Below are 27,430 nucleotides of genomic sequence, written 5' to 3'. Positions count from 1 at the left end.
AAGGTAACAGTGTGTTGCCAGTGGACTCCAGAGAGATTAGGGGAGGTCAGTGAAGGACCCCATCCTCTCCCCACAGGAGAACTAGGGGTGAGGACTGGAAGGGTGGGGCAGTCTGAAGGTGGGGCCCAGAGGCTTACCACGTGGGGGTGAAGCCTGGAGGCCGGCAGTGGGCAGATGCAGCTCTGTGAGGCAAAGGCGACAGGTTGCAGAGCCAGGTCTTGGAAATTGAGCTTCTTGGGGCTCAGGAAGGTGGGAGGGGAGGGGGACTACGGCCATGCAAGGCAGGACTCTGTACTGGCTGTGGCTCCTCTGCTCAATTAACTGTTCCTTATACCCCGCGGGAGCGTCAGTGTCCTCGTCTGTAAAATGGCAACAGCAACACCTTCCCGAAGAGAGAATGGCACAGAAAGTGCTTGTCAGTGGAGCGCTGGCCAAGAAGCCAGCCATCTTTGCAGGAAAGAGGAGCATGAGAGACTCAGTGTCCGCTCTCCGAGAGCCTAAACCTGACCTGGGGAAAGGTGACAGCCTGGACAGAGAAGCTAGGAAGGGCTCTTTGGGCAGAGAGGCCGGGAGCTGGGAACTCAGGGTCCAGAGGTTCCGGAGGCAGGGCAGGCGGGGGAGGCAATGGTCAGCCTCAAGGACACCGGTCCACCCCAGTCTGGTCTCTGCTGTCTGCCACAGCTGCCCCGCCCGACAGCGGCTGGCCACACATGGTAGAGAGCTCTTCAGATGGGGCCAGTCCGCCCGGAGATGTTCTAGAAAAGTGCAACACACACACCAGTTTCCAAAGGCAGAGGAGGGGCACCAAGAACATCTCATTCACATTTTTAAACCAATTTCAGATTTATCAAGTTAAATAAAAATCACGATTTTTGCCTATTTCTTTGTCCTTAAAAAAAAAAATGTGGGTACAGGAAATTATAAATGACACCTGGGGCTTGCATCCTTGCTCTATGGGACAGTGCTGCTCCAGAATGGGGGCTCCCCAGAGTGGGGACTTTGGTCTGTTTTGTTCGCTGCTTTCCCTCTGTCCTAGAACAGGTCTGGTGTATGCAGAAGGAGCCGCAGTGATGCTGAAGGAAGGAACAGCATGACACAGCGGTACCGTGGAAAATATACCGGCTTTAGAGTCTGTGTGGCCCCGGCAACACAGTCCACCTCTGCGAGCCTCGGTTTCCTTCTCTGTACAAGGATGATTCTGTTTCTGAGGGTCTGGTGTCATCACCTACGCCGGGCCGGGCAGACTGCTGGCGGCTGTTGTAATGTGTGGGAACCTGAATGGTTCTGCCGCAAAGCCAGTGCCGTTTTGGGTGTGCGAAGGATAAACCCGAGTCCGGCGCCAGGCCGTGGCCTCCAGCACCTGCTAAGAGGTTTATCCCCAAACAGAAGTGTCTCTACTGTTCCCCCTGCTGGAGGCACCAACTGCTTGGAGACGGAGGCCACGGTGCCCGTACTGGCCAGGATTTAGAAACCCCCAGAAGCATGGGACACGCTGTTCTTCGGGGCTTCTCGGAGTCTGTTCCAGAGAAGAAATGACTGGTGGAAATCCGTCTGCTTGTGGGATGCGCTACCCAGAGACGGGGAGGAGGAGGGGAAGGTGTCTGTACTGACACCCAGCAGGGGGCCCTGGAGGCCAGCGGGGACGCTCTGCACCTGGGACTGTACATCACCGGCCTGTCAACGCAGGTGGAAGTCTGAAACGGACCACAGACCCTCTCCCAAGAAGGGCTGTATTGGTTTCCCATTGCTGCGGTGGCAAATCCACACACTTCTCAGCTTAAAGCCACTCCCTCTTCACCCTCTCGTAGTCCTGGAGGGCGGGAGTTCTAAAATCAAGGTGGCCCCTAGAGGACTTAGCAGAGACTCTCCTTCCTTGCCTTCTTTAGCTTCTAGAGGCTACCTGTGCTTCCTAGCTCCCGGCCCTCTCCTCTGTCTCCCAGGACTTCACTCCCACCTCTGTTCCCATTAGCACACCTCCTTTTGACACCCCTACCCCCTCTTACAAGGACTCTGGTGACTAGGACACGCCATCTGGATAATGGGAATCCGCAAAGGCCTTTGATCAAGGCAGGTAATATAATCACAGGCTCTGGGATTAGGTGGACATCGTTGTGGGGAGGAGGGTGCCATCGTTCAGTAAACAACTTGCCATCCAGCCTATGGTAAGGGCTGTAGGCACCATCTTGCACCATCGCAGGTTCATGGGCCTTCCAGGGACTGTCCTCCAGGATAAGAAACCCCAGTCTGGAACCTACCCGCAAGTTTCTTGATGCTTCAGGTCCATCTGGATACGGACAACACACATCAGAAGGAATTGGAGGATTATACGTTTTACAAAGGGCCCCTTTGTTTTCAAAAGCATGTGTCTTTACATCACGATAGGAACAGCTAACACACGATGGACGCCTACTCTGAGCCTGGATTATCTCACCTCATCTTCACATAAGCTGCTACCTGCCGCCCCCATGTCGCAGATGTAGACTCGGAGGCCTGCAGAGGTTACGTAACCGGCTCCAAGTCTGATGTTAATAAGTAGCAGAATGAGGCTGTGAATCAGATGGTCTGAGGCCAGAGTCCCTCTAAAATCCCGCCTCTCATCTGCTCCCAAGCCAGGCTTTCAAAGCATGAGCTTTTTTAAATGGCTACGGGTTGCTTCCCCGAACAAGGCCCTCCTTTGTCCACTGTCGGCAGCCAAGGTTTGCTGATGGCACAGAGACGGAGAGGGCTCGGGTTTGTTCCAGGCCGCCCAGGGACCAAGACAAACACCAGTGTCTTCAGTAACCTGCTTGGAAGTCCAGGGTCAGGGCTGAGGGCTGACCTTGGGCCTCTCCGCCACCCAGGCTCGGCCCCTGTGACTCCGGGCTTCAGGCGGCTTGTCACATGTCCCAGGACTCTGCCCCTCAGACGCCACAGCACAGCGCTGGGGGTTGCAGTTCCTTCCCGGCCCTGAGCTGGACACTTCTGCACGTCAGTTCTGTCATCATGAAAGCACTCGCCGGCTGCTCCGTCATCCCCACGGCAGGGGAAGGAAGGGGGCTGAGACTGGTGTGCACTGGGGACACCGCAGGAACATGGTCTGGACCACGGACCATGCCCTGGTCTCCAGTGCATCTGTGGGTGTCCCACTTGTGTCCCCGTCCTCTCAGGCCAGGAGCGATACCAGATGGTCTCTACCCTACAGACGGGGCCCAGGCAGTGCCCGGACCTTCTTAACTATCTGTGAGCTCTGACTCTGATGCACACTGATCAGCCAAGGGATGGGAACCACACTTCTGGGCCTAGGATGCAATTACGGAAGCAAAAGGTAGCGAGAGTGGGTGCGGGTCAGCAAGAGTCAAGGTTGCTCCCTGAGCCAGGAGAAGCTTCCAGGTTGAACAATAACAATGGCCACGCAGTCACAAGAGGAACCACAACAGGGATGATCAATAATAATGATGATGGTGGCGGTGGCGATAACGTAGCCACTGTTTCCTGAGTACCCCGGACACGCTGGGCGCCGATGGAGGAGGCTGCCCAGTGAGGGTGGGTCCTGCCGGCAGGAGCGAGGCTGCCGACCTCTGTCTTGCAGGTTGTCTCCTGGCAGTCTGTCTGCCCACCCCCAGCATTAACTGGGCGCCCATGGCAAGCCGGGCGGAAGCCCAGGTGCTGGGGGACTGGGCGGCCAGCCCCACACGTTGGGCTTCTCCTTACAAAGATCCAGTATCAAACTGGAAAATCCAAAACCGGGAATCTGAGGGTTACCTATTCTTATCACAAAAGTCTCTGCAGGGACCCCTGGAATGAGGCACTGCTGTGCTCTCCACACGGCCAAGTTGTCCTGAGCCTGGGCCACAAGTCACTCCCCGGGAGGGTCCCTGGAGGCCTGCGTGCTGCGCGAGGCTACGCTGGGCTGGAGGAGCCAGGCAGGTGCTCAGCATCCCAGCCCCCTTCTCAGGGCCCTAAGTCTGGGCGTGACCAAGCCTGACCAATCAGATCTTCCTATTTCTCTGAGGGTGGTGCCTGGCCCGGCCAGGACCAATGAGACGCGAGTCTTCCCGGTTAGGGAAAGCCCGGGGAGGGGAACCCCTGCAGGGTTTGCGGGAGGGACAGGAGGTAGCGGGTGGCAATCGGTGGCCATCTGGTGGGAGAGGCCGCGGGAGAACGGAACCAGCATGGAGGAAATGAGAGCGGAGATGGACAGCGAGCCCGACGCCAGAACACACCCTTCGAACCCAAGCAATCCCGCTGGACTTCCCGAAGTGTCAGTTGCATGAACCAATATAAACCCTCTCGCCTAATTAAAAAGAAAATTAAAATAAATAATGACAAAAACAAACAAATGAACAAAAAACCCCTCAAACACCAGAAAGTGAAACCACACTGGCCAGTTGCCGCCCACCCTCCCCTTTCTGAGGCAAGCTTGGTGCTGACCAAGTGAGCAGTGACCACCCCCTTCCCCTAGGACACCTCCTCACACGTCCTCTCAGATGGCGCGGTCAGGCCCCAGCACCTGCACAAGGAGGCGTTCTGGAATGCAGGGCCAAGAATCAAGGCCCCACGGCCGGGTTACTGGATCTCTTTCCTTGGTGAGGATGTTTTGAGGATGACTCTTAGGGACACTGAGAGGCCTGTGGCCGTGGCAGTGACTGAGGAAGGACACGGTCTGTGGGCTGACAGTGGGCGAATCTCTCCCTGGGCCACTGCCCTCGAACAAGCCACCCGGTAGATACTGCCGTAAATCATGAGGCCAGGAATGCCTCGAGGCTAGCAGGAATCGCAGGGCAAAAAGAACCAGGCCTGCCCTTGAAAAGGTTACTGCCAAGGTTATAAGGTCCATCCAGCTGACAGACACAGGCAGGAAGAAGGGTAGGAAGAGCGGAAGGCATTGGAAGGGGGTGAGGCGACTGGCAGACACGCCCGAGGGGACACCATAGCTCTACCCTGTGGGCCAGGCACTGTGCTAGGCACCGAGAGAGCCATCAACAGCCTCCTGCACATCCAAGACGGGGAGAGGGAAGAAATACGATGAGAGATGACACAGGGAGTGGCCTGGGGGTGGGCACCAGGGAAAAGAGAGGTACCACCAACCCAAAGGAGAGAAAAGTAATCAAAGATGGAGGGGCCCCCTTGGAAGAAAGAGAAGACATGGTAGCATGAGGAAGAGATAGCCAGCAGAGAGCAGGAGCAATGAGAACCTGGTCCCCAGCTGGCTGGGGAGACCACTGCGGGGTAGGGCTCAGATACAGGGCTAGGATGTGGGCTGGAGTTTTTGGAAGGGAGGGTGAATCCGGTGCTGCTGGGCTCCCACGGTGAGGGGTACTGCCTCTCTGATCAAACAGCCAGGCCTTTGTTGTCCCGCAACTGTTGCGGGGGGTGGGCCCAGCATCTGTTCTGTGTACACAGATAGGCCAACAGGCACAGAGAACCCCAGAGCTGGGTTGCTGGGCAAACATCTGCCTCCCCACACTCAACGCAGCTGTTGCCCGAGCACAAAGGAGACCCAGCAAGCAAGTGGGGCCCTGGAGAGAGTCACACCCCAGGATGGCCCCCCCACTCCTGCTCGGTAAAGGCCAATCTCATCTGGATGTGGACCACGAAGGCCTCCGCTGGGGCCTCCCTGCCTCCTGGCCTGCCCTCTCTATGCTGCTTTCCTTGGTTGGGGCGGGGGGGTGGGGGGTCTTTCCAAAAGGCAAATGGGATCATACCACCCTCAGTCAAGATCCCTCCGTGGCTCCCCATCACCTTCCTGGCCCCTAGTGCCTGCTGCTCCCCTCAGGCCCAGGCTGATTTCCATGCACTCGCCAAGCACAATCTCAGTTCATCCTCCCGTCTCCCCACCCCGTTCTACAGACAACTGAGGCTGGGAGAGGCTCCATCCTCTCATCTGGGCTCGAAAGCCAGTCATCTGTGACTGCTGGTGGCTCTCCCTAGTTCTTCCCATCTGCCCCGTCATCTCAAAGGTCCATTTCTTCCTTTTCTGCTTCCGCGGTTACCACTCCGGGGTACTGCCTACCACCCCACTGTCCCTACTGGCTTCCTGCCACACCGTCTTTCCTTTCTATCCGACTCATGCAGCATGCTGCTGCCATTTTGATCCTTGTTGCTCTCCTGCTCAGAAACTGTCCGTGGCTCCCTAGTGCTGGAGAATCAAAGACCGAAGCCCTTAGCTCGGTGTTTAGGCCCTTCTGCCCAGCCTGAGGGGTCTGGGACATAGGTAAGGAGCCTTCGCAGGGAGGCACCCTAATGCACCCCTCCCCCCACTAGAGGTTCCACATCTCTCCCCACTGGCCTGCTGGGGTCAGGGGCGGGGCTGGCTACCCCAGACCAGAGCAGAGCTTATTAGCTGTACTCCAGATGCTGGAACCTTCACGGCTGCCAGAGCCCACCTCCCTGGCCCTTGGGGTCCTTGCTTGGGGTCATGCAGGGGCCGGGCATCACTCTGTGCACTTTGGGAGCTCTGTGGGGCCTCCTAAAGTATGGGAGCGTGAGGACAGGGTGGGGGCCACGGGCTGCAGCACCCTGAGTCTGGAAGGTGACCGCCACACAGCTGTGGCACTCCACGGGCATTTGAGAGTGACGCCGAGCCTCACCCTCAGTCTAGCCAATCAGAGCAAATGAAACCAGGACTTCCAGACCCTGGAATGCACAGACGAGTACAGTCCCTCCCAAACTTTGGAGAAGCCTGACTGTGGATACCAACCTTTCTCTTCTACCCTGGAAGGGCCTTAAAGCACAACGAAACCCAAACAAAAAGCATCCTCCCTTCCACTGCCATGTTTGCGTGGTAGAAAGTCTTGTATCACAGTAAAACCAGTTGGAGGGAATTCTGGGTAAAGGGCACACCCTTGGATGCCATTGGGGGGAAATTTATTTGGGGGGAAATTTAATACGTTGCCCTTTGTTTTGCAGCTCTGCTGTGAACTGGTGAAGTGTCTCTCCCTGCCAGGCCAGAGCATCCACCAAGCACTGAGAAACAAGGCAAAACACGTCTCCTCTGTCAGCCATCTAACCGACCTCAGGTAGGGAAGCGACCAAGAAAAATAAAATCAGCACCCTAAACCGTCACCATGCATCACATTAAAAATCGGAGATTAAAATCCCAATAAATTAAGAAGAGACCATTTATTATTATAAAAGGATCCTTCCATTTACAGAAGAAGTGTCTGGCTTCAGTTTCCCCATCTGAGAAATAGGAGGTCAGGCGAGACTGTAGATTCCCGAAGTTTCTTGCAGCACTGAAATTCTCCGATTTCGTAAGTCAGCCCTACTGCAGAAGCTGTGGGCATCATCAGGATATGCAGTTCATAGAGAACTCTTTGGAGAAAAGGAGGAATTTCACAACTTCTAGAGGAAATAGCTTTTAGGCCACTCACCCGCCTCCCAGCTCCCGTGGCTGGGCCATGACCTTTATCGTGGGGTGACAGCAGAACAGATTCAGCAAAATCGGCCCTCCTCCCAAGTTCTGAGCGCTTGCCTTGCATTCCTTGCTGGGTGAGGTGGTTTAAGGAGTCTGTGTATCAGCACAGGGCAGCCCCTGGACGGTTATGCAGCAGAATTGTCATGGTGGTCATCTCTGGGGTGGGCGTGGGGTGAGAAAATGGGGTGGCATCCTTCTGACCTTCTACATTCCTACACCAAGCTTTCTCCACCTTGGACCACTGACATGTCGGGCCTATCATTCTTTGTCGTGGGACCTGTGCTGTGCATTGCAGGATATTTACCTGCGTCTCTTATCTCTACCCACTAGACGCCAGCAGCATCTCAGTCCCAGCTTAGGACCACAAAAATGTCTCTAGACATGCCCAAATGTTCCCTGGTGGTGGGGGCAGGGTGGGGGGGAGATGCCCTCAGTCAGGAACCGCAGCTCTAGATGACTGATGTAAGGTTTTTTAAAAAGAAGCACGAATAATCATTTTTATGGAGATTATTAAGTATATCTCTATTCAATACTTTGGCAAGTCTTATTTATCCTCCTTGCCCAAAGGTGTTGAATGTACCTACTTCCAAATACACCTGCACCTATTTCCACTGCTGTTACCACAACCTGGACGACCCCGTCCACCCCCTGGTCCCCTTGCTGCTGCCCTTGCCCTTGGTTCCGACAGTGCCCTTCATTTCTGGCAATCTCCTGCCTGGCTCCCAACTGCCCTGAGAATAAAATCCAAAACTTCCCACCTGCCTTCTGGACCCAGGCTCCCTTTGCCTTCTTCCAGGCTTCCAATCTCCCAACAGCCCCCTGGGGGGTGGGTGTGGGGCGGGGGAAGATGCACAACTGTGCCCATTTTACAGAGGATGAAACTGAGGCTCGGAGAGACAGACGGACAGGTCCTCAAGGTCACACAGCCACGAACAGAGTAGGGGTTTGAATCCAGAAGCGACATGCCATGCTGCGTCACCACTCTGCTTACAGCCTGCTGTGGTCACACACTTGTCATTTAAAAACCAGCCCACGTGATGTCTCACCAAGGCAGCTGGATGTCACAGTTTGATTTCTGTTGGCAACCGGAGGGAAAGAGAGAAGCCTCAGAAGCCCACACTGGGATTCCCAAGATGCAAGCAATCAGTCAATCCATCACACAAAATCAACAAACAAAAGGGTTGTTTGTCCCCTTGAGCTTGGTCTTGTGGTCTCATCAGGTCTGAGCTCTCAGACTGGCTTGGTGGGGTAGGAATCTCTCCCAGGGGCAATGGCCTCAACAGGATAGGCAGGAAACTGAGCCGGGGAGGAAGGCTTTGCATTTTTTAAAGTGAGAGAATCCAAGACAGCGTTTAATCGCAGACCTTCAGATCCCTTGGAAATGGTTCAAGAAGGCTTTTTGCTACACGTGTTGCCACAAGCCACCCTGGAGATTGTCCCGTCACTTCCTCAAAGGCATGGGGGACAGCTTCCCATGCATCCGCCCCTGGAGCCCCATCTAGCTCAGTCAGGAGCCAAGCGGGGTGCTGGCAGGTGTGACGGGCTTACCGTGTACTGGGGGCTGCTCTGCGTGCCTTATGCCTAGTGATTCATTTCAGCTTCGCAATAGCCTCTTAAGGTCGGTATTAGCAACCCCATTTTACAGATGAGAAAATTGAGGTGGTTAAGCAAACTTGTCCAAAGTTTGGACAAGCAGGGCAGAGCAGGGATCGGAACCCATCTTCGGAGCTAGTGCTTACAGCCTTCCTGAGGAATGGCACGTCTCTCACTCAAGCAGTGGTGTGTACTCATTCCAGTACCAGGGGGTCTTTTATGGTGAGAGCCCCCTCCCTTCACACAAAGCTGATGGCGGGTACGGTGCAGTGGACGGCATCAGGAGTTTAATTCCAGTTCCTCCCTGTATGACTCTGGGCCAGGGGTATGGCCTCTCTGAGTCTCAGATGCTGCTCTCCAAAATAGGGATAAGAATAGCCCCTAACCCATAGGGTTGTTAGAAGGATTAAATTAGATAATAATAATAATAATAGCCAACATTTCCTACATGTTTTCCACCCTTGAGGCAGGAAGAAAAAAGTATGGCCATCCTCTTCATTTTACAGATGAGCTCAGAGAGGTTAAGTCACTTGCACAAAGACACACAGCTAACTGTGGAGATGTGGGGATGTGAGCCCCGGTTGCCTCTAACTCAACACAAAACAGCCAGCACAGTGTCTATAACACAGTAGTTCCTCAACACGCAGCCAAAATCGTTATCATCTGGAGGGTGGCCAGGGAGACAGAACCCAGAGAGGGCCTGTCTAATTCTGCCTGATGCCCAGCACCTGGCGGATGTCTGCAGCCCCGCGGGGAGTCCTGCCCTCTGTTCTAGCAGAGCGGACCCTGTGATGCCTGGCACATGGCCAGGACCAGCGTGGAGACTGAGGCTGCTTTGTCCAGGGCTTAGAGCTGGTCTTGCTGATTACAGGGAGGCAGCCCCAGGGCCAAGACTTTGACCCTGGTTTATGCTTAAAAACAGACTAGCGGTTAAGAGCACAACATCTTCAAAGGCTCCACTGTCTTGGCCAGAAGAGACTTTCATGATTCCAGCCTGTGGGTGCCTGTCCCAGGTTTGGGGGTGGGGGTCACCACCGGCTGTTCCCCTGGCTGAAATGCAGACACCTGGGGTCCCGCCCAAGACCTCCCGGCTCAGAGTGACGGGGCCCAGGGCGGAGACATCGGTTCATTTACTTATTTGTTTACTTAAAAGTATAATTTGTATATAGTAAAATGCACAGATCTTAGTGCACACTCTGGTGAGTTTTGACGACTGTATACGCCCACGTAACCACTGCCTGGATCCAGCACCTGCGAAAGCTCCTTGTGCGTGCCTTTACCCAACTGAACCCCACCCTCCCCATCCAGGCAACCATGGATCTGCTTTCTGCCACGATGGGTTAATTGTGCCTGAACTAGAGGTTTCCATCAAGGGACTCCTACAGCACGTGCTGTCTGCCTCCTTGTCTTGTCCCAGAGTTGCCTCATGGTTTACCGGTTCACCTGCTGACCGACACCTGCGCTGTTTCCTGCTCCGGGCTGTTAATGCAGAAAGCCGCCAGGAACGTTTGTGTAGGAGTCTTTGATGGGCAGATGTCTGCCCTTCTCTCTGTAAATACCCAGGAATGGAACTGCTCGGGCACAGGTAGAAGAATTTATTTTAACCCTCCCTCCAGGTGCTACCGCAGTACCGTGGGGGTAGGATTTCCTACCGTCCTCTCTTCAGCCCTCTGTCCAGGTGGGAGGCTCCTGGAGGTTGCAGGACCCGGAATTGGTTTTCCTAACCAAAGATCGTTCTACGTTTTGACTCACATTTAGATTTAAAGCTGAACTGAATGTGGATGGCTTGTTCTGACTTAATGGTGTCAGCTGTTCACACTAGGACTTAAAAGCCCACGGAGATAGGGCAAGGAATATTCTGGGTACCAAGGCTTCCCTCCCCAAGATTTATTTATTTGACAGAGAGAGTGTGTGCAGGAGCAGGGAGAAGGGCAAAGGGAGAAGGAGAGAAGCAGACTCCTTGCTGAGCAGGAGTTCCCTGGGGGGGTTCGATCCCACAACCCCGAGAACATGACCTGAGCCAAAATCAAGAGTCGGCCCCTTAACTGACTGAGCCCCCCAGGTGTCCCTGGGGATCAAGGCTTGGACTGAGTTTCATGGCTCCTTCCCTTATAGTCTACATATCGAATGTACTCATGAAAATGCACCGTTCATGGCCCTTCCTTCCTCTAAACCTCAGCAGGGCCCTCCATGACCCCCCAATACCAATTTAGCAGAGGCAGTAAAGCAAGATGGATCATTGGAGTCAGTGAGGATTAAAGCCAGGTCTTCCTGAGCCTCGGTCCCCTCCCGTATAAACCGGGGAAGCCAGCAGTTCCCCCCCGTAACACTGGAAGAAGGATCGGACCCGCTGCCGTGTAAGCAGCAGGTGTAGCGGCTGGCTGAGCAGCAGAAGGGGGGCCCGACGCAGAGGGAACGGTCCCTTGAGACCCACGGCTACCTGAGGACTTCTGCATCCTCAGCATGGCATGGGAAGAGCGGGGTTTGCTAAAGAAGCCGATTCTGAGGCCCAAACGCTCCCCAAGTGGTCACAGTGATGAGGGAGCAGGAGGCTGGCTGAGGACAGAGCAAAAGCTGGCGCCTTGCACCCCCTCTCCACCTGCTCCCCTCCATATGTGTAGCATTCCTCAGGCACCCCTGACTGCCATAAAACGATAAATAGTTAACTTGCAGGGATTGCAATCCTGCAGAACAGGAATCTCCCTTGCTCTACAGAAGTCCTAGAGACCTAAACAGGGAGGTTACCTTATCAACAGCACAAATTTCCAGAGGCAAATAACTCTCATTTCCTGAAGCCCTAATGTCCCCCTCCCCACCATAAACTGGAGGAGACTCAGGTAGAAGGGAATGTAAATGACAGCAGGATCATAATACCCCACTAAGAATCTCCCAACTATCTTGATGTTAATGCCTGACCTAAAAACGACACTGATCAAGCCATAAGGGCAAGGACTCCCCCCCGGCACCTTGTAGGCCCTCCTTAGCATGTGAGAGCTCTGTTGAAATCTCCCATCCCTTCACCACCTCCCCCCAACCGCAAGGTATATAACACGACCTACCCTCACAACCCGGGGCAGCAGCTCTTCCTGCCCACGGGTCCTGTCCCCGTGCTCTGATAAACCACCATTTTGCACCAAAGATGTCTCAAGAATTCTTTCTTGGTCATCGGCTCTGGACCTCAGCCCACTGAACCTCACCTAGGTTCTAGAACTTCATCACCAGTGCTCACAAAAGCCTTGGAACTCTCGTCCCGAGTGTGGACCCTGGCAGAGCCCGGGAAATCAGCCAGACACGAGGATGCAGAGACAGGTGGGGTGGAAGGAAGGCCACGTGAGGGTTGGAAGAGCCACAGAATGGAAGGAGGCCAGGGAGGACAAGAGACGGATTAATTCCTCCCCCAAGATGGCCTCCTGGCTCTGCCCAGGGACTCTGGCTGCGTGTGCCACGTGGGGCCTGTGGGTCAGCTCCACGAAGCACTAACACCTTAGCGACCGTGGCGTTCTCGGGCCAGGGTTAAACGTTCTGGCTCTAGAGTTAGGGGGCCCTAGGTTCAAATCTCAGCTACCCCACTTCCTGGCTGGACGAGCCTGAGAACATTGCTTCAGTTCAGCTGGAGGGCGGTCATGGGCGCGAGGGGGTACGGCACTGAACACCGTCCCACGGTCCCCGTCCCATGATTAGTACTGAGAACGCCAGGGCCTTATCTTGCTTCCGCTTTAGGTCTGGGGAGGCACTAGGCGACTCCTGACAACTGAGAAACTGTCCTCAACCCACATGGCCTGGGGACACAGGACAATTCCCCTCTCCTCCCAGTGTTCCGAACATACCCATTTGCTTCACTCTGTACAGACAAATAACGGGGTCTCCTGCTAGCCAGGGAGACCCAGCTCTGCAGCCTGAGTGGGGGTGGGGAGCAAGCCAGTTGGCTGCACTGGGTCTCAGTTTTCTCATCTGTAAAGTGGACATGATACCGAACCCCCCCCCCGTAGTGCATCGCTGTGGGGGCTTCAGGAAAGCAAGTGAACAAGATACGCCAATTAACCTGGTGCCAGGCTCAGAGTAGGTACTTAACCTGTAGCCTGTGTCACCCTCCCTAGGGCCAGCGATCGTGAGTCCCACCACCACCAGGCCCTGTCAAGACAGTCTACACCCGACAGGCATTCGGGGCGTCAGGATGCTCCGTGGCAGCTCTGACCAGGGAGGGGGCCGAGGACCGTTCTTCAGGACCCTCCCCACCCGGCTGGGAGTCCCCCGATGGGGAAAGGAGGTCGTTCGGGGCTGGTTTGGGTGTGCTGCGGCGGAGAGAGAACAGGGGGAGGGAGAATAGGCTGCCTCGGTGGGCAGATTCCCGCTCTGCCTTCCGCCTCCAGCCAGAGCGCATCAGGCTTCAAGGGGAATCTCGAGGTGGGATTCCCGGGGCCTAGGCGGGATGAGTGGAACCAGGAGGGACCCTGGCTTCATCGTGTTTGTGTCCCTCATTTCAGAAGAGAAGGTGGGAGGCATACAGGAGGGATGAGAGCCAGAAGACAACAGTTTCCACCATGGCGGGTGGGACATGAGCACTGGGGAGGGGGCTATGGATGCCTCCTCCCAACCTGTTAGGGCTGGCATTCTCAACCATGACTGACAAAGACCCAGGACAGCGGGGCCCGGAGGGGCTCTGCTCCATGTCCCTGACAGCCAGGGGCTGGGCCAGGACTCGGACCCTACATCTCTAATACCAGGGTCCTTACGTGTGCCTCTTGCCAGGAGCCAGATCAAGTCATCTTAAAGGGGGAAAAAAGATAAAACCCCAAAACAAAACCCCAAACCAGAAAAAAAACCCTTAAAGAAGCCCAGGGGGCCCAGAGAAACCACCTCCACACTAGAACCCAATTAGGCACAAACAGGCCCTCCCTCTCCTCTCAAACCCACCACCTCTGAAATTCAGCAACTCCCTCACGAAGAGCTGTTCTTGCCAGGCCGTGTCCTCCTTGGTCATAAGACCATTCACCTCACTTCAGCATCTTCCACTCCGCCCACCCTTCTCCTTCCAACTTCCTAATTACAGAGCAATGGCTCACTTGTCCTCGAGCCCTGGTCTTGAAATCTCAGTGCCCTTGGGCATTCCCTCCCCTCCTTACCTAACCCCCCAAAACACACACAACTTTAGGTCTCAAACTGGCAGGCTGAGGGCTGTACCTGACCCAGAGAAGTATCTTCTTTGGACTGTGGAGGGTTATTTATTTTATGTAGTATGGAGTGGTAGCCAACCGTAAGAGCATGGGTGTGATCTCATACATAAAACTTGAAAATCTGGTAAGCCTGGCCCCAATTTTCCCATGTAATAAGCAGCTGGTGCTGATTCAGAGCTGTGTCCTCCGGAAAGGGCCTGCCTTCCCTTTGCCACAATCCCCACCACTCCCTAATGCCTCACACCTGGCCTGACTCTCCTTAACACAGCCCCAGCGGCCTCCTTTCAGACATGTGCATTTGCAGCCCCTGTCTGCTTCCACACTCCGTTGGTTTCAAATTCATTTCTTCTCCCTTCCCAAAGCCTTTCTTTGGCCCCCGTCTACCTCCCTCCAATTCTCAGGCCTGGCAGACCATGAGAACTACTGGAACCCACTTCTCTAAGGCTGTCTCAGCCCCCATGGCTCAGTCGGGCCAGGCCAACCCTCCAGCTGCTGTGTCTATCAAAGCTTCAAAGGATTCCATCACAGCCTAGACAGTGGGAACGCCCTATGCCCCCATTCAAGCTTACTTCCCACGCCAGTGCTCCTAGAGCACCTGCTTTGGCACCTGCACCAGGCACCAGTGATCCAGGGTGGAGGAAAACGTGCTTTATCCCAGAAGGATCAGTGCACTGTCAGGACCGTGTCCAAGGGAGGGAAACAGTCCTGATGTCACAACTCCAGTCACATGGGCCTGCCTTCCGTCCTCTGCACACTGTCCGGTCTCCCTGCGTTGGCTTCTCCCCTCCCCCAGCTGACCATGAAGGCCTAACCTCCTTCCACATCCAGCTCACATGCCCCGTCTCTGTGCAGCCTCCTCCCACGGCCGGCGAGAAGGAGCTCTCCTCTTCTCGTGCTTTGTCAATGCTGGTCCAAACCGAGCCACCCCATCCTGGTCATTTAGAGACGCCTGGAGGGTGTCATTTTCATGCTACTTTCTCTAACTACATTTGCTGTTAAGCAGGCAGGACTTAATACCCGTGTTCCTCTTATGGCTGCCTCTGGGCATTCTGACATTTCTCTGGGACTCCTCTAACGCTAGGCACAGAGCTGTACGCATCCCCAAGTCTCAGTGAATCTCCGCTGACTTCATTTATTCATTCAACAAACGTTTGCTGAGCAATCCTGGGTGCCAGACACAAGAATGAACACAAAAATGAGAAAGACAAAGGCCTGTTCTTATGAAGCCTTTCTTCTAAGCATTAGAAGGCATGGACTAAGAGTTGTTCAGAAAACAGAACATAAGCATAAAAGTGAAGGTGATTCTTTAGATGAGGTGATGGAAATATTTCTGCTGGGACCGATAAAGTAGCAGCACAGCCGAATGGGAAGGTGGGAGGAGTCCCAGGTTGAAGACAGCAGTGAGTGCAAAGGCCCTGAGGCAGAAACAGCTTTGGAAGATGGGCAAGGCAGAAGGGCAGCGGGGAGCCAGTTGGGAGGGTACACTCCTAGCTCAGGGCAAAGATCATTAATGGAGATGAATTTTATCATGGATTTGATTGGGGAAGGAGAGTAGGGTGAGGGAGCAGATGATTTTAACCTCAGCAATCAAGGGGATGCTAGGGCACTGTAAAGAACTGAATTTAAACCCACATGCTGAAGCCCTAACCCCCAATGTCATGGTATTTGGAGATGGGGCTTTTGGGAGATATTCAGAGTTTGAGGAGGTCATAAGGATGGGGCCCTGGTCTGATGGGACTGGTGCCCCCATAAGAAGAGACTCTAGAGAATTTGCTTTCCCTCCCCCACCCCCATCCCAGTATGTCCCAAGGAGAGGCCATGTGAAGAGACAGCAAGAAGACATCCATCTGCAGACCAGGAAGAGAGCCCTCATGAGAACTTGACCATGCTAGACCTTGATTTTGGACCTCCCAACCTACAGCACCATAAGAAAATAAGTTTCTGTTACTAAGCCACCCAGGCTATGGCATCTGTTCTAGCAGCCTGGACCGACTAATACAGGTCCTTTCCAGAGATGAGGAAAGCGCCCCAAACAATGAATGATTACAGATGTCTCTAAGACGAAAAATCCCAGCGTTGAGACTGATACAGTAAATGGTGAGACTACGTCACCGAAGCCTACCGAGGTGTGTCTAAGCCGTGGAATGCTGCATTGGCTCCCGGATGCCTCAGAAGCACTTGGAGCTCTTCTCCAAAGGGGCCCCCCTCCCTGACGTCTGACCATTAAAATCATCCGTTCCTTTCTCACCCTTCTAGCAGCTGAAATGCAAAACCCTCTGTTTTTCTTTATTGCTGCCTTTGCTTGCTTTGGGAATAACAGCTTCTTTAAAAGCTCACTTCAAAGCCAAAGCTCCTTTTATCAAGCAGCCTGGCCCGGGACACGCCGCTTTCATCCGCCGACGAGCAAACCTTGCGAAATCTTCCAGCTTTGCCTTCTTGGAAACTCGGTTCGTTCTATCTCGCAGACCACAGCAATGGACGGGGTGTCAAAATGACAGACAAGAAAGGAAGGATATTTATGGCAACGTTCCAAGAAAACAACAAAGATTCCAGAGTCCAGAAAAACGTTCTGAAATGAAACAGAGCTGGAGGTTGGGAGGGTCTTGATGGAATCTTTCTTGTTTAAAGGTGGAATTTATGAAATTTGCCTCAAGACGACCTAAGCAACTGACTTTTTTGGGGGAGGAAATGATTCTTCTTTAAAAATTCAAGTATAATTAACATACAGTGTTATGTTAGTTTCAGGGGTACAATTTAGTGATTCGACAATCCTACACGCTCCTCCTGCTTATCACAAGCCACGCCTTCATCCCCATCACCTGCTTCTCTCCCCCCACCCCCCCTTCCCTCTGGGAACCATCAGTTCATTCTCTGTAGTTAAGAGTCTGGTTTTTTATTTTTTTGTTTGTTCTTTGTTTCTTGAATTCCACATATGGATGAAATCATACAGTACTTGGCTTTCTCTGGCAATTACACTTATTATCTTCTCTAGCTCATCCATGTTGTTGCAAATGTTGTAAGATTTCATTCTCTTCTATGGCTGAATAATACTCTCTTATCAATATGTACACACACACACACACACACACACACATCACATCTTCTGTATCCATCCACCTATCTTTCCATTATTTGGCTTTTGTTGATAATACTGCTATGAACATACAGACGCACGTTATCCTTCTGAATCCGTGTTCTCATTTTCTTGGGGTAAACACACCCAGGGGTGGAATGACCGGATCATAGGGTCATCCTATCTCTAATTTTTTTGAGGAACTCTGTACTGTTCTCCACAGCGGCTGCACCAGTCTGCATTCCCAAGAACTGTGCAAGAGGCTTCCTCCTTCTCCCCATCCTCGCCAACGTCTGCGGTTTCTCGTGTTTTGGGTTGTAGCCATTCTGAGAAGTACGAGGTGGTTATCTCATTGTGGTTTTGATCTGCATTTCCCTGACGATGAGTGATGCTGAACATTTTCTCATGTATCTGTTGGCCATCTGGATGTTTGGAGGCATGTCTGTTCGTGTCTTCTGCCCATTTTTTAATTGGATTATTCACTTTTTTGGTGTTGCGTTGTATCAGTTCTTTATCTATTTTAGATAGTAACCCTTCATCAGATATGTCACTTGCAAATATCTTCTCTCACCCGGGTCGGTTGTCTTTTGGCTTTGTTGATGGTTTTCTCTGCTGGGCAGAAGCTTTTCATTTTGGTGCCGTCCCAACAGTTTATTTCGGCCTTTATTTCCCTTGCCTCGGGGGACATATCTAGAAAAATATTGCTGCCGTCGATCTCAGAGACATTTGTGTCTGCGTTCTCTTCTAGGATGTGTATGGCTTCAGGTCTCCCATTTCGGTCCTTCATCATTTTGAGTTTATTTTTGTACATATGGTGTGAGAAAGTGGTCCCGTTTCCTTGTTTTACATGTAGCTGTCCAGTTTTCCCAACATCCTTTGTTGAAGGGACCGTCTTTTTTTTTTTTTCCCATTGCGCATTCTTGCCGCCTTTGTCACAGACTGAACCTCAAAGTGTGGGTGTTTTTCTGGGCTCCCTAGTGGTCTCTGTGCCCACTGCTGTGCCGGTGCCAGACTGTTCTGATGACGGCGGCTCGGTAGCCTATCTTGGTATCTGGGAGTGTGAAGCCTCCAGATTTGTTCTTTTTCAAGACCGAAGCAACTGATCTTTCCATGAAACAATGCCGGGAGGGATGAATGGAGACACACGAAAAGCATGTCTGGGTTTCATGATGTCAGGAAAACCATCCATGAAAGAATACGGCCAGGTGAAGGCCCAGATTCCTGAGAAGAGAGAGAAGACTCCGGGCCCGTCTGACACATCCCCCTGGATGGGTCTATGCACGGTTATTAACTATATGAAGCACTGTAATAGTCCAATACCAGAAGTTTGTGATACATTCTGTCATTCGGTCCCCATGAGCCCCCATGGGGAAGGCAGGCATTATGTCCATTTTATAGATGACTCAACAGTACCACATAGAAAGGGAAGCAGGGGCGCCTGGGTAGTTCCGTGGGTTAAGTCTGCCTTCTGCTCAGGTCATGATCTCAGGGTCCTGGGATCGAGCCCCGCATCGGGCTCTCTGCTCCGCAGGGAGCCTGCTTCCACCTCTCTCTCTGCCTGCCTCTCTGCCTACTTGTGATCTCTGTCTGTCAAATAAATAAATAAAATCTTTAAAAAAAAAAAAAAGAAAAAGAAAAAGAAAGGGTAAGCCACTTGCCTAAGATCACAAAGCTAAAAACTATAGAACCAGAATTCAACTCAGGTTTCTCTGGCCCCAGAGGGTCCTTTCTGCTCCACATGTCAGGAGTTCCAAACTTGGCTGGATGTCAGAATCAACGGCAGAGCAAGTGAAAAATCTAGATTCCTGGGTTCCATTGTCAGAGGCCTGGGGTGGGGCCTGGGCACCTGTTTTTGTAATCTAGCCGATTGATGCTATGAGCAGAAGATCGCGGGGCGGGGGCACCTCTGTGTCAGCCAGAAGGTCCTGCTGGGAGAGCTGGGGAGCCCCCCGCCAGGCTCCCCAAAGCACCTGTGGGCTCTGGGAGGCAGCTCCATGGCAGGGACTGACCTGCTATAGTAGCTTACGCTGTGTCAACCTGGTGAAGCTGGAATTGCTTTCCCCGGAACCCTCCTTCCCATCGGCTCGAGGTTAGAGCTGGCCCAAAGAGGGGTCTGCGGGAAGTTTGGAAGTTGGAGGTAAAGAAGTGGCCAGCCACTATGCATGTGAGGTAGATGCGGTGATGGACAAGTCCCATGGGGCCCAGCAGGTTTGAGCCCGTCCTGCTGTCTGATCTGTGTCCAGCTCTTTGACTGCTGGTCCTGCTGACCCACAGTGTTTCCAGGTCTGTCACCGGACTCCAGGCTGGGCACCCACCAGGCCAGAGCTGCCCACAGACTTCTCCACTAACCTCCCTGTGGTCTTGCCTTGGTGGCTGGACATCCTGGTCCCTCGGTTCCCGTTCATCTTCACTTCTGCTCCCCCACCCTCAATCCAGGGTAAGATCTAATTCTTCTCATAAATCCCAAATTCCACTGTCCCAGTGGCGCAGCTTCCCAGTTTTGGCCTGAATGAGGTCATCACCTGCCCTCTCCAGAAGCCCTTGCAATCTTCGGCAGTGGTTCTCCAAGTGTGGTCCTGGACCAACAGCATCAGCACCCTTGGGAGCCTGTGAGAGAGTCAAGTTCTTGCGTCCCAACCCTCCAGACCTACTGGAGGAGAAATCTGGGGGGAGCGTCTAAGATGTGCCGAAACTTAAGAACCCCTCCTGTAAGCCTTTCAAAAGCCTTCCTCCGTTTCTGTCTGGGATGACGAAAAGATTCTGGAACGCTACCTGTGTAAAATATGTTGTATTATTAATGTAATTTATGTCATATGAATTTCTAAGGCCTAACCTGTGCATTCTGGCATTTACTGAGACCCTGTGCTAAGGCTGCACAAGCTTAGTACCGTTTCCTCCTCACCCGCACCCTACAGAGATGGCATTAAGGTCTCTCTGTATAATCGATGTGGAATCCAAGTAGTCTGACTCAGAACATTTGAGGTATTTCCCTGTGCAGCAGACAGAAACCAGACATCAGCCAGAGTGCCCCTTGGCTGACACTTTAAACATTTTATTTATTTATTTATCAGAAGGAGAGAACGCACAACTGGAGAGCAGCAGTCAGAGGGAGAAGCTGGCTCTCCACTGAGCAGGGAGCCCGATGCGGGACTCGATCCCAGGACCCTGGGATCATGACCTGAGCTGCAGGTAGGCACTTAACGACTGAGCCACCCAGGTGCCCCTAAATCTGAAACTTTAATACCAAGTCATGCATGGTTCTCTACGGGAAGTTTAGAAATGGTAAATATTCAAATTTCTAACTTCTTTGTATCCTTTTTAAAATGAAAAGAGCGGACCACCTTTATAATCTGCTTTTTTACATTAAGAGATTAGGATTGTCTTTCTGGGTCTCTCAAGGGCTCCATCGCTGCCACGTTTAACGGCCATGCGGCATTCCCCGTGTGGACGTACCACAGTCTACTGTCCTGGCCCAATGTCAGACATCTGGGTCATTTCCCTAAGAAGACACTTCAGTTGGGGAAAAAACGTTTTAACCAGGATGCTAAAACTTAGCAAGACCTCTTCTCCCTATAACAAGCAGCAACATGGGGCAGTCAGCTCTGCACGCTTGATGTCTGTGGCGGGAAGACCCACGGGCCAGGCAGCAACATGGCTGACGCACTTTTTTTTTTTTTTTAAGATTTTATTTATTTATTTGAAAGACAGAAATCACAAGTAGGCAGGCAGAGAGAGAGAGGGGGAAGCAGGCTCCCCGCCGAGCAGAGAGCCCAATGTGGGGCTCGATCCCAGAACCCTGGGATCATGACCCGAGCCGAAGGCAGAGGCTTTAACCCACTGAGCCACCCAGGCGCCCCGGCTGACGCACATTTATTTCATGTGCAAACTGTTGGGGGGGGGGGCGGAAAGGCTTTCATTTTTATGTGCAGAAGATGAGGTAAAAATGCCCGTGAGGTTTACCCAGCTCAGTCCTTAGGAAGAAGAGTTTGATCCCGTGACAATGAGGTGCCAGTGTTCTCCAGAACGCCGTGTGTTCTCCCTACCTCCTGCTTTGGGTGACACACCGGGTAAATCCAGCTCTAAGCCAGTGCTCCCAGTGCTCCCATTTCTCCCTATGATGCAGTGGTTAAGAATAGAGATTCCAGGGGCACCTGGGTGGCTCAGGGGGTTAAGCCTCTGCCTTCAGCTTAGGTCATGATCCCAGGGTCCAGGGATCGAGCCCCACATCATCGGGCTCTCTGCTCAGCGGGGAGCCTGCTTCCTCCTTTCTCTCTGCCTGCCTCTCTGCCTACTTGTGATCTCTGTCAAATAAACAAATAAAAACTCTTAAAAAAAAAAAAATACAGATTCTGGAACCAGACTACCAGGGCTGAAAACTCATCTCTAGGGGCGCCTCGGTGGCCCAGATGGTTAAGCATCTGCCTTCGGCTCTGGCCATGATCCCAGAGTCCTGGGATCGAGTCCCACAACGGGCTCCCTGCTTGGTGGAGAGCCTGCTTCTCCCTCTCTCTCTACTATTCTCCTGCTTGTGCTCTCTTGCCCTCCCTGTCAAATAAATAAAATCTTAAAAAAATAAATAAATAAAACTTGTCTGTAGAGCTAGTAGGTGGTGTTATTAGCTCACCAAGCCCTTGGAAACCAAGGGCTGAAGACAAAAGCAGCCTGGGTCCCTGAAGGACCCTGTGGGGCAAAGACCCCACCTTCCCCACCCAGCCGGGGACACTGTGACCTAACTGTCTCAAGCCCTTGAGATGTGGGGCTATTTGCACAGTAGCTAGCGCACTCCTGCCTCAGCTTCCCCTGTCATTGAACTGTTAAGAGGATTGATGAGTTATGAGGACCGATGAGTTAATATAAGCAAAACACGGCATGCATTTAAACTAACACGGGAAATACCTTGGAAGGTCAGACCCTCTCTCCATCCATCCAGCCAGCCTCTGTCTCCTCCTCCAGAACCACCCCGAAAACAAGGATGTGGGGGGGAGGCGCTGGCTGTTCCGTACCCACCACGCCTGACCCCACGAAGGACATCTCCCCACACATTCATGACCTTCAGCACCAACCAGATATGGCTCTGGCTCCCAGAAATTTCCCTAAAATCTTTCCAAATGCTTTTCAGCCAGAAATCCTCTTGTCGGAAGCAAGTTTGTCTCCTCCTCTCTTACCAGTGAATGGGTAACTCCATCCCGGGCAAGAGCCAACACACTTCCCCACAGGCAATGAGTCAGGAGAAACAGCGCAGGGCTGACGAGCTCAGTGAACGTCACGGCTGTTGGCTCAGCCGGGCACAGCTCCCCTTAGCCCGGGACGACACTGTTCAACGGCTCCATTGGCTTTCGACTGCTATACTGGGGACCAGTGATCCAGAAATTCGGAAACGCCCCCCCGCCCCGCTAATTACACATGTAACTGCTTTTCATCAGTGAAAGTTCGCTTCTCTCATACCGGCTTGCCATTTTGTGTGAGCCACATTTCTTCCTCTGCGCGTGTGTGTGTGTGTGTGTGTGCACACAGACCCCTAGTGAAAGCTACTGATACCTCTGCCGAAAAATGCAGAGATGGAAATTTGCCATAAAATTCAGGTGGTTCATGGACCCTGATAAGAGTGATGACGAGTGGAACCCAGGTGGCTCAGTGGGTTAAGCTGCCTTCCACTCAGGTCATGATCCCAGGGTCGTGGGATCGAGCCCCGCATTGGGCTCTCTGCTCAGCGGGAAGCCTGCTTCCCCCTCTCTCTCTGCCTGCCTCTCTGCCTACTTGTGATCTTTCTCTGTCAAATAAATAAATAAATAAAATCTTAAAAAAAAAAAAGTGATGACAAGTTTAAAAAAATACCTGACAATCTTAGAACAATCTAGACAATGATAACACTTGAACATCACAAAGCGGTATTTCAGGGCTCCTCCTCCACGCAGAACATTTCTGGAAGCCTGTCCAAGAAACGGGGAGCCGCGGCTATCTCTGAGAAACGAGACTGGGGGTCTGAGATGAGACTCCTGTTTCTTCCCTGCCTGTCCCTTTATACAGTGTGTGATTTTTCTTTTTTCTTTTTCTTTTTTTTAAAGCAGTGTGTGATTTTAAAAGATTTTTACCATGGGTAACATTTTTTCTGATGAAACAAAAAGCGTTGAGAAAAAGTTATTTAAGTTACGAACTAGACACAAGCTACTCTGACTGCCTTTCCTATGACATGGGGAAGGGGCAGATCAACCAATGCGGAAAAAGTCAACTTACTTCCTGGCAGAGTAGGACCCCCATGGGGTGGGGAAAGGCAAAATGGCACTCAAGAGGGTGGGGGTGGGGTGACTCTGTCTCTCCTGGGTGATCAGCTCCAGTCACTAAGTCCCAAGCTAAGGCAGCGGGGGATTCCCATTTCATTAGGTCGATACACAGCGTGGTGCTGGCAGTCGGAACTGGGAAGAACCTTCTTAGGGAAGTGCAGGGAGACTGCACTCAACCCAGTTGACTTTGAGCCCGGTGGGGCGTGATGGAGACAGTAAATGCTAGAACAAAGCCTGAATGTAGAGGGAAGACATTCAGAGCAGGCTCAACAGCCTGTGAGGCAAACCCTCTCCAAGTTCAAAGAGAATGGCTCTGTGTTTATCAGGCTGAAGCGAATGTCATTGCCCATTCTGTGGGTCAAGGGGCAGCCCGAGCCTGTTACATCCCCGGTTGCACTGAGGACCACGTGAGGCCATTGGGGTGAAGCTCCTGGCCCTCTGGGTGGCACCCAGTAGGTGCTCAGCAAGCAGTGAATCCTCCCGCCCACCTAGAAGCCAGGAGGTGGACCCTCACCAGACACGAGACCTACCGAGTGTTGGGAGAGTGATGTCTTTGCTCAGGCTGCTATAACCCCCACTACAGACCTTAATCAACAGACAGTGACTCCTCCCTGTTCCCCGATGCTGGAAGTCCAAGGTCAAGGTGCTGGTAGATCTCATGTCTGGTAAGGGTCCACCTCCTGGCTTGTAGATGGTGGCCTTCTGGCTGTGTCCTCCAGGAGCCTCTCCTGGGGGATCTCTCTCTCCTCTGTTCCCCTAAAGGGCGCTAATCCCATCGTGATAAACTCACTCTCACAACCTCATTTAAACCTAATTACTGGGGCGCCTGGGTGGCTCAGTCGTTAAGCGTCTGCCTTTGGCTCAGGACATGATCCTGGGGTCCTGGGATGGAGCTCCACGGCAAGCCTGCTTCTCCCTCTCCCACTCCCCCTGCTTGTGTTCCCTCTCTTGCTGTGTGTGTCTCTCTCTCTCTCTCTGTCAAATAAATAAATAAATAAATAGTCCTTAAAAAAAAAAAAAACAAAACTTAATTATTGCCCAAGGCCCCACCTTCTAATACCATAACACTGGGCGTTGGGCTTCAACATGTGAATTTGGGCGGGGTACAGAATCACTGCCTGTAACAGATGGTTTTCCCAGGTGCAGACGAGTTTGCTGCTGTGTTCTCACCATGCTCCCCTCTCAGCTTTTTAAGTCTGGAAAGGCAGAACCAGATGCTCAAAGCTAAAATTATAAAAGAACCACCTGGACTAGGGGCTAAAATCCAATGCAAGCCCCCTATAGCTCACAAGCACGTCACTTAGCAAACACCATTGGGGGACCCACTACAACCCTGGGAGACTTAAAAAAATTTTTTTTAACATTTTTCTCTTATTATAAAAACAATGCTTTATTAAGCAAACATTAATAAATCTAGATTAGCAGAAAGGAAATGAAAATCACTGATTACCCCACCATCCCTAACTACTGATAATATCTATGATCGTATTCAGACTTTCTTGTGTGTTCTATAAACAAACATACCTTTTCTTTTTTTTTTCTTTTCTTTTCTTTCTTCCTTTTCTTTTTTTTAAAGATTTTATTTATTTATTTGACCGACAGAGATCACAAGTAGGCAGAGAAGCAGGCAGAGAGAGGGAAGGGAAGCAGGCTCCCTGCCAAGCAGAAAGCCCTATGCAGGGCTCGATCCCAGGACCCTGAGATCATGACCTGAGCTGAAAGCAGAGGCTTTAACCCCCTGAGCCACCCAGGCGCCCTCCCCCCACCTTTTTTTTTTTTTTTTTTTAAACAAAAATGAGATCTCACTGCAACATGGCTTGGTGACCTAACTTTTAAAATGTTGATATATAATAAACGATTCTGCACATCGTCAGTATTCATCTAAACCATAACTTTCAGTGGCTGAAGAACATTCCATGGAGGCCTCATAATTTACCCAACTAACCAATCCTCTACTGCCAGACGCAGAGTTGGTTTCTATGTTTATGGCTCTTTTAAAAAAAATAACAGTATTGAAACTAACTCCTTACACAATCGTGTGTCCTCTGGATAAATTCTTGGTATTGAAACTGCTGTGTTTTTGAACGCTTGGTCACGCATTTCAGACTGTCCTTCTCCCCACCCTGAGCTGGTGAAGACTGGCATTGTTTCTTTCACTTAAAGTTTTGAAACATTCAAGACATTTAAAATTTCCTGTGTGAAAGATGCTACAGTTTTAAGTGTCATTTTCTTTAATTTGATGGGGGTGAAGGTTGGGGGTTTTTTCCCATGTGCTTATTGGCCAAAGGTATTTCTTCTTCTATTCCTTCTCCTCTCCTCCCCCTCTTCCTCCTCCTCCTCCTTTCTTGAGCTCTGACCTGCTGTGCTTCGTGGTGGGATATGATGACAACTGTACCACAGCACATATGACAGTGTCTTGCCATGAAAGTTAAAAACTCATCCAGTTATGAGGGGAGGAGCAATTAAGACACTGGGTCCATCTCTTCAAAAATGTCAATGCCACAGAAGATCCAACAAGGTTGGGAGACTATCTTGGATTAAAGAAAACCAGAATCGATGGGCGGCCCAGGGGAGTCAGGCGTGCACTTGTTGTAATGAGTGCCGGTGTTGAATGGAAACGCTGAATCACTCTACTGTCCCCCTGAAACTACAATTACACTCTAGGTTAACTACCAGAAATTTCAATAAAAACTTAAGAAAAAGAACATCAATGGGTGATCCCAATGGGCACCCTGATATTGTGGGGTCTCTTGAAGGGGAACAATAAATTAGACGATATCCGTGTATCATGCTTACATGTCTTGTTTGTCTTTTCTTTTTCTTTTCTCCCCCCAGGCTTGCTGGCCAGCAGCATCTCTTCTTTATTCCATTTTATTCGTCTGTTTGTTTTTGGTTTCATTTTGGTTTTTGTTTATTCCATTGCTTGAAGGCAGCTGACTTTTCCTTACTAACCGGAAAAGCTTGGTATGTGTTCAGAAAACAGCCCCTTGTCTGAAAAGTGTGTTGTAAAGGTTGATCTAATTTATGTGGTGTCCTGGGTTTTTTTTTTTTTTTTAATTTTAGGAGACTAACCTATCAATCATTTTCAGTCATTTCTTTGATAATTTTACCTTTTACTGTCATCCTTTAAAACCCCCCTCCCACAAGGGGCTGTAGAAATTCTACAGTGGAGAAGTCATGCAGATGCCACTTTCAACCAAATGATCAAGGTCAGCATCACCAGTGAGTCATGTGGCCGTATGTCAAGTAAATCCTGATGGGATGCAATGATAAGGATACTTCACCATCGCCACGTTCTTTCCCCGAACCCCAAATCCCAGTCTAACCATGAGACAACAGCAAAGTAAGCGGCGTTCTAGAGAATACTGACCATTACTGTCAAAGCTTTCAAGGTCACACAATTCAAGGAAAACACTAAGATAGACCTAGAGAGATGAAGAAGACAGGACAACTGAAAGCCGTGGGGTGTCCTGAAATGGATCCCAGAGCAGAAACAACAACAAAACGACCTGGTGACATCCAAATAAAGTCCGCCATCTTGTGAGTAATAACCTGAATTTCGCAGCTTTGTTACCTACACCACGTTAGGTAAGATGCTAACACCAGGGGAAGCTGCGTCAAGGATATAGGAAAGCTACTATTTCTGCATAAATCTGTAAATCTAAAATTATTCCAAAATAAATAGAATTTGTTTTGTTTTGTTTTGTTTTTTAAAGGGTTTTGTCTAGGACTAAGAATGGTTTAGGCAGAAAAGCAGAAGGAATAGAAAGAGAAGAACCATCATGATTCATGGCTATGGGTGGGGGTGTAGGAGGGAGATGGAGGTGGCCAGGGGCTCTGGTTCCTTACAACACATCCATTGGTTGCGGGGAGCCGTTGGGGCAGCAGCAATGGGTCTGGAAAGGTAAACGGA

The 27,430-nt window shown here is 51.5% G+C and overlaps 1 protein-coding gene across 3 annotated transcripts in view; it reads right to left on the bottom strand.

Annotated features, from left to right (window-relative positions):
* The window catches only part of TMEM51 (transmembrane protein 51), a 56,470-nt gene that overhangs the window by 19,615 nt on the left and 9,425 nt on the right, over positions 1–27,430 (bottom strand). The gene's annotated exons all lie outside the window — the stretch shown is intronic.

This window comes from Neovison vison, chromosome 2, assembly GCF_020171115.1.
Source record: "Neovison vison isolate M4711 chromosome 2, ASM_NN_V1, whole genome shotgun sequence".
NCBI lineage: Eukaryota > Metazoa > Chordata > Mammalia > Carnivora > Mustelidae > Neogale > Neogale vison.
The sequence above is the reverse complement of the archived record's forward strand: the minus strand, read 5'-3'. Positions and strand labels throughout refer to the sequence as shown.